Genomic DNA, 13,176 nt, shown 5'->3' with positions numbered 1-13,176 from the left:
AGAATGCGGTTACGAGGGAGAAGAGGCAATGTTTTTTGTTTTTTTTTTTTTTGGCTAACTTTGTCATGCAAATGAGAGTTGAACATGCGGCGCAAAATTTATCGTATCTTCCTCTGGTTTTCGTTTTGTGTCCAGCTGTCACAGTCGGTGGTCTCTCTACCTAAACAACCATGTTGTGTGTGTGTGTGTGTGTGTGTGTATGAGTGTAAGCTTCAATGGTTTTGGTTGTCGAAAATTTCACGCTGCGACACCCAAAAATACACATCACTCATACGCCTTGGTGGCTCTCGATATCTTTCTGTATGTGTGTGGGCGTTGCAATTTGTTACGACTTTGTGCTCATTAAAAAAAGCCAAACACATAACAAACAAAAAACCTGCACATCAAATTATGAAAATTATAAACAAATTAATTACATTTACATTTGCATTTGCATAAATTTTCGAAAATAATTTACTACAAACATTTTTTTCCTTCTCTTTTTATCTCTTTTGCAGGTATGTTACCCTTTTAGTCCAAACCAAAAAATGACTGAGTGTTACATAAATCGATGTCTATAAATGTGAGTTTTCAAGTGATTTGCATAAATTATTCCACTCGCAGAGTGAGAGAATTAAGTTGGAGTTGGGAATACTTTCTTTGTTTTTCTTTCGTGGGCGTTGCTGGGTGTGACATATGATATTATAAATGATGTTATTTCGTTGTTGTTTTGTGGGGCAAAAACCAAATTGCTTTCGGTGGCTATAAATTAGTTGAAAATGGCCAAAAAAACATGGCTTAAAGATGTATTAGAAAATTATTGAGCTTTTTGTTTTGGGTTTGAATTTTATAAGCTTTATAAATAGAAAATCAGGTTTAAGTTGACATAATTTTTGTTAATACTGGAAATGATAGAAGACTAATAGAAAGCTTATTAGCAGCCTATTAGCTGGATTACTATCCTTGGTTATTTACAGACATCTTTATATTCTTTATACTATTCATAGAGATAACTTTTTCAGTAATTTAACGTTAAAGCTTTCCCTTCTAACTGAGTTTTAATTGTTTATATACACAGATCTTACAATTCTATGCTCTAAACTTCTTGATAGAAACTTTCAATAAATCGTTTATTTATATAGGAACAACATAATAAACATAAAAAGTTGATAATGAATAATTTTAGTTATTTTTCTTTGCAGAATTGCCAATTCTCTTTTTGATTTAATACTTAATTTAGCAAAGATTTGCATAGTGAACTCTTTGGTTGAAATTGCCATCATTGGTAGGTAGTTGGTTTCCTGGTTTAATTTCCTGTTTTTCTTAAGACTCTCTAAAATTCCATTAACCACACATTAACCAAAGTCGCTTCACTTAAACCCACACACATTCACACACACACACAAACATACTCACAATATGGAAGTCTTCACACGCCTCTATCGAATATCTCTTTTTTTTTTCTCTCTGTCTGAGACGCAGTCGTTTTAATGATGCTCAGATTAATGTTGCCTTGCTCTAGGCGAGACACTTTTCCACCGCAAAATGCAGACTGACAGACAGACCAACGAGACAGAGAGACAGCAAGACAGATGGATAGATAGATAGGCAGAAGTGACTCGCAAACGCCTCTATGCGGTTAAACAGAAAGTTTAACTATTTATTACAAAATGCCAAAAACCAAAGTGAAGAGCGCTAAAAAGAGCTTTAGGGGAATTGAATGGTTAACCCAGACCCAGTTACATGACGGATATTCAAATGCATTAGCGCAGAATGTCAGATATGACAGCTCCGAAACGAGTCTCGAAACTGAGAATTGAAACAGACTCTGAATACTGAAACTGTCAGCTGCAGCAGACACCATCAACTCGTTCACTTTTGCCCTAATCGATGCTTGGAATCGTTTTACTTACCAAAAAGTCAAATTAGCGCCTTTGGCCTCAGAATGAAAAGGGTCTAATGGCCATGTCTGTCTTGTGTTGTGTTGTTGTGAAACTTTTGCGTATTGTGTTAATGATCTAAAAGATGGAATGGCTGGTTTTTCCCCTTCCAACCGCCATCCTCTAAGTTAATCGATTTATGATGTTTAAGAAATGCGCGCGATAAGAACAGACAGACAGTAGCTCTTCGAGCCGCAACACCAAAAAACCTTTAAAATGCCACCCAAGTTGAGAAGTTCAAACTTTAAAACTATTTCAACTCCAGCTAAAGAGAGGTAAGTTAGGGTATGGTAAGGGAGTTGGGAGTTGTTGGTTCAAAAAGTAGCGTAAAATAACAATAAACAAGAAATAATCATGTTGTTGGAAGTTCCGCGAAAGAAGGCAAAAAGCCAATCATGTGTAAGATTGCTGAAAGGAAAGGAGAGCATCAGCAACATCGTTGCCAATGCCAATGTCGATGGCGATGTCGACGAGGATGACGATGCCATCCACCCACACACACACACAGTAACAGCTATTCCAAAAGGAGCAATGAAGTTGTAGTGTTCTACGACAGAGAACGACAATGTGGAACAAATAGAAACAACAAGACGCATTATTGGCAGTTCTTAAGTTGCCACCAGGGAATTGAAAAGAAAGAGGAAAATTCTGTTGCTTCAACTTGTGCTTCTCTTCTTCCTGTTGCCTGTTGCCCCTTGCCACTTGCCTTAGTCGTTTACTTTAAAATGTCAGCGAAAGTTCTCTTCAAGAGACAGAGAAAGCGAGAGAGTGAGTACAAAACAGGAAACTGCCAACTGAAAAGTTCAAAAAGATGCATCAGGAAGCAACCTGCTTGAATTACAAATTAAATATTTCAACAACCTTCAATATGAAAAACTTCTACAATTTTCTTTCCCTGTGAGATTTAGAAAATTTAAGAATTTTCAGTCCTTAATAAGGTAATTGAGGTCGCTCATTAACTGACTCTTGGCTAAATGAAAGGATAATTCATTATTAAATAATGTTTAATTTTTAAGGCTATCGTAAAGTTTAACTTGTGAAAGCTAATTCGTCTAGGAGGTTAAAAGGTAATTATTCTTGGGCCAAGTTAAAAATGACTGCAAATAATGAGTGGACCAGTCTATAAATGACTGACAAATATCCTGAAGATAATTTTATACTAAAATTTAGAAGATTATTACAAGCAAAACCAGGCTGAATATTTACAAGCAGATTATATATTTCTTCAAATATCCTTTATCATCCCTGATCAAGTTCTTTCAGAATCTTATCTTTTATTGTCCTGCAACGATGTGTGTATCCTTGATTTAACAATTGTGCAGAAGTAATTTATTTAGGTACAGAATTCTTAATAGATTTTTCCAGTTACGCTGATAAGTTTCAAATGACAGATATAACATGGATAATACTAATCGTTGTCATGTACTAAAAGTACAAAGACTATCAATTTATAGGATCTTGATATAAACTTTCTCAATTCCAGCAACTTAAATTCTGTAAATTTTTTGCTTGCTTTTTTTTTGCCAAGTGCATAAATTTTTATTAAAGGTTCCTCCACATTCTGGCAGAGCTTATCTCTAACAAAAGTTGCCTTCCACTTTCCCCCCTTTGTACGCACACAAAGCCGCTTTGAATGTGTGCATGTGTGTGAGTGTGTGTGGCCGCAAGTTTAAGCCTTGAAAAGCAGCTACAGAAATGTATGTAACTAAGGCAAACTCGTCGCATTAGTTGTGATTATTATCCACAAAACTTCACATATGTGGCAAAAAGAGTAGGAGGAGGTGGAGTAGGAGTAGGAGGGATCAAGATATAAAAGTTCCCTTTTCTCCTCTTTTGGTAGTAACTTATTGTATATGTGTGTGTGTGTAGGTGTTGATTTGTGAGCTGTCTGCGACTTGTTCTCATTTCTTGAATTGAAGGCAATTGAATGTTAAGTAACATTTGAATGACTTTTTTTCACCCCCTTCGTCTACACTACAAGTTTTTTGAATCACTGAGTAGAGTACGGAAAAAGGGTTAAGAATTTGTGTAATCAGTGTAAGCTGCTCAACATTTCTTTTTGTGTGACAAACAACAGAATTTTTACAAATAGTTAGAGTAAGCATTATATACATATATATATATCTGTGATCCCATACCGATATCGATTTCACTTGCCCACATTTCCCACATGATGGACTAAAAAGTTTTCTGCAATTGAATTTGCATAAATTGCGGTTGGCCAGTATGAATCGATTCGATTCAAATCGAAATGCCGCTGCTGCTGCTGCTGCGGTTATGCAAATGCTGTAAAGATTTAGCCAAAAGATTGCCTGTCCATTAATTCAACTTGGATTTACTTTTAGCATATTTTACATGGTCACAGAGACTCTTTCAATGCAAGAATTCTCTACTCCGTGTCTTTCTTTCTCTCTCTTTCTCTCTGTGTCTTTGCAATAAATTTGCATTTACCACAAAATGTTTTGAACTATGGGCAAGACTCTTTTACCTTTATGTACGATTTATTTGCGGCAACTTTTATTCAAATTTCAATGCGAAATTGGTTCTTTGGAGGCTTGACTCTGGCTTGGTCAAATATTTATGCAGTCGCATGTATATTGATTAATTTTTGATTGCTTGACCTTTTTGTTTGTTGCCTTAGATGCAGCGGCAAAAGTTAAACCAGTTAAAATGCAACCGCAATAGCCAACGATTTAGGCAAACAGCTAAAAACCAAAAAAGTTTATCAACAATTTATGAGCAGAAGAGCCATTGACATGGCACCCATCTATATAGGTTTATATATATGTATAGTGTTGGTATTTTGTAGGATTTAATGCCCAACCGCAGGCAAAAGTTTTTGGGTTTTTGTTTGAATAAACAAACACTAACAAACTAACCAATAAACCCACAAAATCTATGGTTAGCTTTAAATATTCCATGCGACAAAAAAGGACGTTTTGGGCGAAAAGTCCTGTGCCGTGCGGAGGGTATAGTGACTGACATTTGGGGTTTTTCCTCCAGTTGTTGTTGTTATTGTTGCTGTTGGTTTTCTATAAAGTTGTCACTTTACACACGATTGGTTGCCTTTTCTATATCTATCTGTTGGGCCATTCAACTTGGATGACTTAAATATTTGATGATGTGAAATGTCCAGAATGTCCAAACAAAAGCAACACACACACACACTATGAACTCAATTTGGAGCTGTGTATGACCCATCAATTTGGCTATTTACAAGTAAACAATTTTTGATTCCAAAAATTTGACTGATAAACTTAATTAACTTCAATTAAAGGATAAAAAACTTTCCGCCAAGAACGAGTAAAAATAAAATTGCCTTTTCATAGACCAAGACTAATCAAGCAGAACTAATGTTGTTCCCGTTTCTAAAATTTTTCTTGTAAACTCAACGAGTATGTGTATATCGTGGGGGGAGGGGGTTAGGACAGCAATTTTTTATTTTAACCCCATTGAAATTCAATAGCTGCGAAAATTCTGGCCACGATTCGTTCTCCTCTGTCAACAAGTGCAAAATTTGTCACTCCAAGCAGCCAGCCGCACCGAGCAAGAGCAGGAAGTCAAAGTCACTCAATCACTGTAAAGTGATTGAAAAAATTGGCAAAGTGATGAATATATATACATATATACACATACAAACATACATACATCAGTGCTATATACATGTATGTATATAAAAAGGCTGATTATATATGCATATGGTTTTTTGGGGCACCTGCAGCTCAAATTACATTTATTGCTGTACTCCTTTATTGGCAGGAATAATTTTCAGTTTAAAAAGATTTCGTTTCGTGTTACATGGAAAGGTAAAAAAAATATTTTGTACTTTGGAAATTGTATTTGTTACTTCTTGTAGGGCTAATGTAAAACTAGGCCAATCTTTTTATGCAGTCTTTTAAGTTAAAGAGAAGAAAAAAATGTAAATCATACCTCGATGTCTTTTGGTTTTCATAATGCCAGACGAAGGCATGCAATATGGACTAGAATCTGTCAAAAGAACATTCAGTTCAATTAAAAAAAGTCCTCCTAAGCTTAATGATAGTCCATGGGCCAAGAAAATAAATTTGTGTGAAGATGGTAAGGACTAAATGAAAAAGTATTACAACAAGGCCATCAAGAAAGGCGTTAAACTAAAACTACAGAGACTAAAACTACCAAGTGACTTACAAGTTCATATCTCTATATTTTTATACATTAACTGAGAGAAAGGAAGAAGAAATAAATAAAAAAAAGATTAATAAGAAATGTCACCTAATGCTTGTGCCATTAAAATATGCTAAAGAATTCAAAATTTCAGATACTCAACTCTTCTTAATGACTCAATGTTCATATTCGAATACAATAAATGGAGTTATCTTCAAAATATTCAAAGCAAACAAATGAATGTTTGAAACAGAGTTATTGAATGGTTGATTCATTTAAACGCCTACAGCACTTCGATTCAATATGTGACTGATTGTCTCAAGTAACGATTGGAATACATTTATCTAGCGCTCTGTTCTTAATGGTGTCAATGTTTAAAAGTATCCCAAGGGATACATTCTTCCACATATTGGAATAAAAAGATTATGCCATATTTTGAAATTAATAGCAAAAGTCTGTTGAAATCTTTCAATTACATATGTACAAAGTTTCAAGGTCCCATAGTAATTTCTTGAAATTGACATGTCCAAATTTGGCATTTGATGCAAAACATTTGTTTTCGACACGCTAGACGGTTTTTCTGGGATGATTTCATTATTTTGGAAATATAACAGCTGCTGTCTGTTTGTCTGTCTTTCTCTCTCTCTGGGCAGCCATAATTCTTTATTTAATTATTTTTTTTTGCGTCATATTTAATCAATTAAAAAAAAAAAAAAAAGAAAAGCAAGCTCTCTGCAAAACCCTCGAGTGTGTCATTCATAACACACCCCCCAAAAACAAAAGACAATTGCACAAATGCAGTTCATAAACAGGCGAAACCCAAATCCCCCAGCCCCAGCCTCAAACCCAAAGCTCGAAACTCAGGCACATGACAGAGCGGCCATGCAATTAAGAGGGAGAGAATGATGGGAGTTGTGTATACACTTTTGTCTAATTGTCGCCATCATTTCCCAGTTTCCCCAATGTCTCTCGGTCTGTCAGTGTCTGAGTGCATGTAAAATGTGAGCATATGTTTGGGCAGCAGGACCAGCCTTTCCATTTTTCCCCTTTTTTTTGTGGTGTTGCGTGGTGTTTTACAGGTGGAGATCCTGTCCTTGCTATGGCCATGTTTTGTTGTATGTTAGCACACAAATTACAGCTGCTATTTTCAAATCATTTGGGGCTTAAACAGGGTGCGTCTGCTAGCCAAATAAATAACCTATAGACAATACCCATTACACCCTGCAAATGTTGGTGCAACATTAAACAGATGATTTGTGGGGCATAGACAATGCTTGTTTCATGTCGGTTTAATAGAGATTTGAAATCAAAATCATTATCTATCCCTATCTCTACGTATACCAAAGTAAATCAGATGACGATTTCCCAAAAAGCTCCCTAGCTGTAAAGGTTTGAATATTAGAAAAGTCTATTAATGTAGGTACATTGAAAACTTCTTAAAAGTCAATTAAAACCTTTCTTTCGAGGTCATTGGCGACCATTTTAATATAAGATTTTTTTAGGATTTTTTTAGGATTTAAAAGCTTCTCTTGTTGTTTTTCTCAGTTTTGCTAAAATTTTGAGATCTTCTTAAAGTTTTTTACCTTAAGCTAAATTGAAGCCGCTTGAAATGCTAATGACCTACATAGAGTCATTAACTTGGCAGCGATAAAAAAGCGCACAAAAAAAAACCAAAGGAAAAGCCGTAAAGAAATTTTTTCGTATATGAGAGAAAAGGAAAGGCGCAGCAAGAGAAGCTATAGAGGGCAGGACATCATCATCATCATCATCATCATCATCATCATCATCATGGTAAAGCAGAGTTTCGAGCTTTTACTTTTACTCTGCCCTTTTCCATCTCCTGGAATCTTCTTTCTGGACTCTATCTGTCAGTCAGTCAGTCGCTCATCAAATTGCGAGCAGGCGTTGCAGGAAATTAAATAATTTTGTGTAATGAAAAAAAAAAAGCGACGAAGGAAAATGAGGGAGGAAAAGGCCCGGCCATGCCCAGATATCAGAGGAGTAGAGGGAGAGAGCCAGGGGAAAAAGCAAGCATTAATGTTAATGCATTTTTTGTTGGCTTTCTTCCTATTGTTTTTTTTCTCTATCTCTTTCGGATTTTTTTCTGGGTGCGTTAAAAATAAGCCAAAGGCACACACAAAACACTCAAAATGATTGTTATCATCTTTGTTCGCATGCCAAATGTGGCTAGCAGAAGGGAAATGGGAGTGTGTGTATGTGTGTGTGTGCGGTTTTTGCCAATATATTTTTGGGCCACGCCTTTGAAACAAAACGCACATAAAACAAAAAAATTATAGCATAAATTGTTTGGTTTCCCCTCTACGATGTTTTTTTGTTTCTGTTGTTTTCCTGTTCCTCGCAATTGAAATGGCAAACACGAATGCCAAATGTGAATGTGAAAAATACGAAATTTCGTTGAGAGAAACTCCAGAATATACATAGATATATCTGTGTGAGAGAGCCATAGGTTGTTATTTTATTTTTGCCTCCCTACCTGTATCAGGAAAAGTGGAGAGGTGCGTCGTCGTCATCGTGCACATCGTGTCGGCAGTGAAGGCATCTGCCTGTGTGTCGCATATTTGATTTATATTGGCCATTTACACTTGCTCGTTATTGTTATGGGGGCGAGGGAGCCACCGATGAGAGACCTGCAACAAATGTGGCAAATAGGAATATACAAATAAAATACATAAATTTATAGTTAAAAGGCGATCGGGCATTTAGTCAAGAGAGTGTGGTAAATTCTGTTGTCATTAAACAATCAATATAAAATTTAAGTAATAACAGAAAAACCAATTATGAAAATGTATTAAATAAGTCTTCAGAAAAAGTGTTAATAAACAAAAATCATCAAATTTAACATTTATATTCTTAAGAATTTAAAAAAGACTTTCAAACTTAAATATCCAATGTCTATATTCTCGGTTTGTATATTACAGATAAATCTAAACTAAAATCGTTTGATTTTTCCCTTGAATAAATTGAGTAAAAATTGTAAATTAGATTTCCAAAAAATACAAAAAAAAATTCGATATGCAATATTATATATTGCAATATATTCGATATTATTTACTTATATTTGCAATTTGTTGCACCCGAAAATAGTAAAAATAAAATACCAAAAAAAATCAGCTCCCTTCTAGCCTTGGGCCAATCAATTTAGCCTTCATTCAGTGCATTCACCAAGTGTTTGTTTTGCTGTTGTTGTTGTTGGAAAAATGAAATCTGTTTGTAATAATAATAATCAAAAGCCTCAACTTGTGTGTTCCTTTCCCTTGCTTGGCTCTCCTCTCGCCTTTGCCGTCAACATTTGCTGTCAAGTTTTATATGATATGACGAGAATTGCATTTATAAGCAATCATGTCAACGCCAAGGGAAATATATATATAAGTACTATATAAAAGGCAGATATTTTCAAGGCAATGGCGCGGCAACAGCTTCGACTCTTGCTCCTGCTGTTTGCATAGAAGTATATGTACTTTATTCTTTTTTGTGCGCAAAATTTCACTTCACACCTACGCACAACATGAACATGAACATGAACATGGGCCAAAACGGAAGTCAATGTGTGCGAGTGTGTAAGGGGCCAAACAGGAAATGCATTTTTGACTCTTGTTTAAGGGAAGCATCCTAGCCACCTAGCCACCTTGTCTGCAAGTTATTTTTCACTGGCGCCAACATTATTTTTTGTTTTTTTGAGACCCCAAAAAGAGAATGCAGACAACTTTTATGCTTGGCTGGGCCTCAGGGCGTGAAATGTCTGAGTTTTTCCTTCGCCCACCTCCCACATCTTTTCAAGAGCTCTTGCTGTTGCTCCTTGCTATTTGGTGACATGTGGCGTTACTTTTTGTCGACTAAAGAAATTGAAATGAAATAAAGGGCAGAAAGTTTTCAAAAACTAAAAGTAAACTTGATTGTTTTACTGTGATTTGAAATAAATTCCTGATGCTTTCTCTCTCTCTGTCTGTCTGCTCTCTGGGGAGTTGGTAAAACTAATTAGTTTAAGTTAGTGAGAGGGAACAACATAAAATCTAAGAAGTCGAGTCCAATCAAAACTTATTTGTTAGCCAATTGAAAAGTGCACTAATGAAACTATTTATAGACCTTGTTAAGAACAATCAAAAGCAACGAAGAAACGACCAAACGAACGACGGCTACATCTTGTTTTAACAGCTCATTAACAGCAGGAGGGAGACGTAGCGACGCAGCCTCCCAATGCAGAGGCGTACGCCGAGGCGCACTTGGAAGCCGATGACACTTTGCCTGACATGGCCTGGCCGGGGTGCATCCATCGAGCATCTTTCAGAAGCTGCTTAAAAGCCACTCCAAGCGTTTCTAGAAGTGAAAATATCACATTTAAAAGCCCAAAGTGTCAGTCTGTCAGTCAGCAAGGCACTTGTGCTCAATCAGTAAAATAAGAAGAATTTTCACTTTTTTTTTTTATTTTTGGTTAGTGTGTGTGGGCGAGGCTAAAAAAAATCGTCAAATTCAAGACACAACGAAAAGTGGACGCAACGAGGTGAAGATAGGTATTATGCCATAACTCAAATCGACAGAAAACAGGAGGGAAATGCTGAGAGGCAGGAAAGTGGCTTGAAAGAAAATGCCTAATGAAGTGTCTCAAAGTAGCTGTTAATAGGTAAGAGAAGCAAACTGTTTCCTTACTTTTTTTTTTACGGTCCAACATTAAACTTTTTATGCCTTTAAAGCGAAAAACGACAAAAAAAAAAAAACGGTAGGTAGGTAGGTAGACAAAATGCCAAAAGCTTGTTAGGCAGAAGCATTTACATTTTGACTGGCTGCCGCTTGGATGCTGCTGCTGCTGCAACACTAAAGCATCAGAGCACATCAATCAACAGCACTCGCAACATTAAAATGGTAATTTAAAACCGCGCAACATCAGCAAGAAGAAGAGGGGGAGTGGGGAAATAAACAGGGGAAGGGGCATACTGGAGGTTGAGGGCGAGTGAGTAGAAGAACTCATCATGCCGACGTTTTAATGATTGCCCCCTGCAGCAGAAGTGGCAGTCGAGCTATGCAAAATGCTCTTTCCTAGTACAACTGAAAGAACGCCTTTAGACCATCCAATTCCCTTGATTCCCTTCCCTCCTTTGGCTGTCTCGTAAATCAAGGTTGCAACACCTTCTCGCGCCAGCCAGTCGTAAAGTGTTTTGAGAAATGTCACCCGTGGGGTGTTTTTGTCATTTCAAAAGTGTTCAATCAACTGTCAGCATTGTCCTTCTCAGATTGAATATATTTAACTAGCTTCTGGCCAAAGGGCCCAAAAATAGAAAAAAAGCAATGCTATGCTATCCTCAATCCAGTTGCTTAGTGCATGCAGAGACTGAAAACTGAGATGAAGACATAAATCTTAGTCTAAAGTAGAGTTAAGATTTGTTTTTTTCTAGATCTTTATCCTATAGCAGGGAATTTCTTTGACCTTCGTCACCTTGTCTTATTTTCCTTTATCTTTAAAATATTTGAAAAAAGATTTGATTTCATATTTTAAGATTTTGAACACTAATCGATTCGCCAAAGTGTGGAGTTCTATAAAATTGTGATAAAATGTTCTTAAGAACCTCTTGCTCTTCAATAATTTCTCATCCTATATGATGCAATTTAAATTAACTAAGAATAAGTAGACAATAAGTAGTCAAACTAAGAATAAGTAGACTGACTTACTCTCAAATCTCTTAGTTTATAAATTTGTTTCACATTTCTCAAAGATTCGTTTGAGTCAGCATTTATCATTACATTTTTCAAACATTTTTGGCTTAAACAAGGATAAAAACATATATTTATTAAATATCTTTATGTCTGATTGACCGTTTTTATAATTTCAACTTCAAACGCCCAAATTTTTTTTTTTTTTGTAACAATTTCTGTTGCCGTCTTTTTTTCCCTAAAAAATTGCAACTGATTTATATTTTCCGGGGTCTTAACTTTCACTAGGCAATTAAGCCATTCATAACTCTTTGCAACTTGCCACTTGTAGTTGGTAATTTAATGCTACTCCCCCAAAAAAACCAAACCTAAGACCACTTAAAAGCCGCTTAGCAATCAGCTTCATTTAAGTAAATCATTGCAAATGACCCGCAAATGAAGCTGAAAATATGAGACAAGTACAAGTGTTAGACTAAGGGTATTCAAGTGTTGGAGGGAGGAGTTCCTCACCAACTCCTACTCCTATACATGTATATATAACCAGTACACCCACATTTGGGGCAAAGACTGGTAGTCGACAGTTTTTCTCAAGTGTCTCATATGACATGCCAACCAACCGAGTCCAAGGTCCTAAGAGTTATTTAAGCCTCATTTGTTGCCACAATATCAAACTTCCTTTTTAAATAAACTTTCAGCGGCTTCTTGTCATGTCAAAACACTTTTTTTTTGCCCCTTGTTCTGCGGGGGTAACCAAATATACACAACATTTATATAGAGTGAGTAGAGCAGACGAAAGATTCTCATATTACCCAAGGGGCTAAGTGTGATTTACTGCATTCGCGTTATGGCTCTTAAATTAGTTGAGAATATGAATGGAAAGAGACAAAGAAAGAGACAGTTAGTCAAAGCGTTAGAGAGAATGAGAGAAAGCCAAGAGACAACAGAAAACTTAACAGGCTTGGGGACTAGATCCCCAAACAATTTGTATGGTTTCAGTTGTGTTTGTTTTTCTCTTCATTTTATTATTTTTTTTTTTTTTTTCGTTTTTTGGGGGGCAATTATTTGTCTAAAATAATTGGCAAATGCTTGCAGAATTGAAATAGCTGCAGACGAGACATCAAACAATCGGAGATAAAGATATACAGAGGAGACAGTGAAAGAGAGGGATAAAATCTGTCTGTTAACTTAACTTGTTTCCGCTTTTTTTTTTTCGCTAACTGGAAACTGTAACTATAACGTCGATTGTCTCTGCCATTGGCATTGAAATGAAAACAAAGACCAGCCACCCAAAAGCAGAGAAAGAGAGAAAGCGCAGAAAAAGGACATACAGTGGCTCAAGAAATTTATCAACGATATATTGACAAGAATTGCTTGAAAATGTTTTTGTACTGATCTACCGATAAGTCATCACTTTTTATGTCTTATAAATTCAATTCTTCAGATTCATTCA

The 13,176-nt window shown here is 36.0% G+C and overlaps 1 protein-coding gene and 1 long non-coding RNA gene across 2 annotated transcripts in view; one reads left to right on the top strand and one right to left on the bottom strand.

Annotated features, from left to right (window-relative positions):
• The window catches only part of Fili (Fish-lips), a 103,075-nt gene that overhangs the window by 51,300 nt on the left and 38,599 nt on the right, over positions 1-13,176 (top strand). The window lies entirely within an intron of this gene.
• LOC137575828 (uncharacterized) overlaps positions 8,574-13,176 on the bottom strand; it is an 83,868-nt gene continuing 79,265 nt past the window's right edge. Inside the window, exon 3 of the long non-coding RNA XR_011032243.1 lies at positions 8,574-8,710. This is a non-coding gene — a long non-coding RNA (uncharacterized lncRNA). The remainder of the gene's footprint in view (positions 8,711-13,176) is intronic.

This window comes from Drosophila tropicalis, unplaced genomic scaffold, assembly GCF_018151085.1.
Source record: "Drosophila tropicalis isolate 14030-0801.00 unplaced genomic scaffold, ASM1815108v1 contig_593, whole genome shotgun sequence".
NCBI lineage: Eukaryota > Metazoa > Arthropoda > Insecta > Diptera > Drosophilidae > Drosophila > Drosophila tropicalis.
Note: the sequence above shows the minus strand (reverse complement) of the source record. Positions and strands in the feature narration are given on the sequence as shown.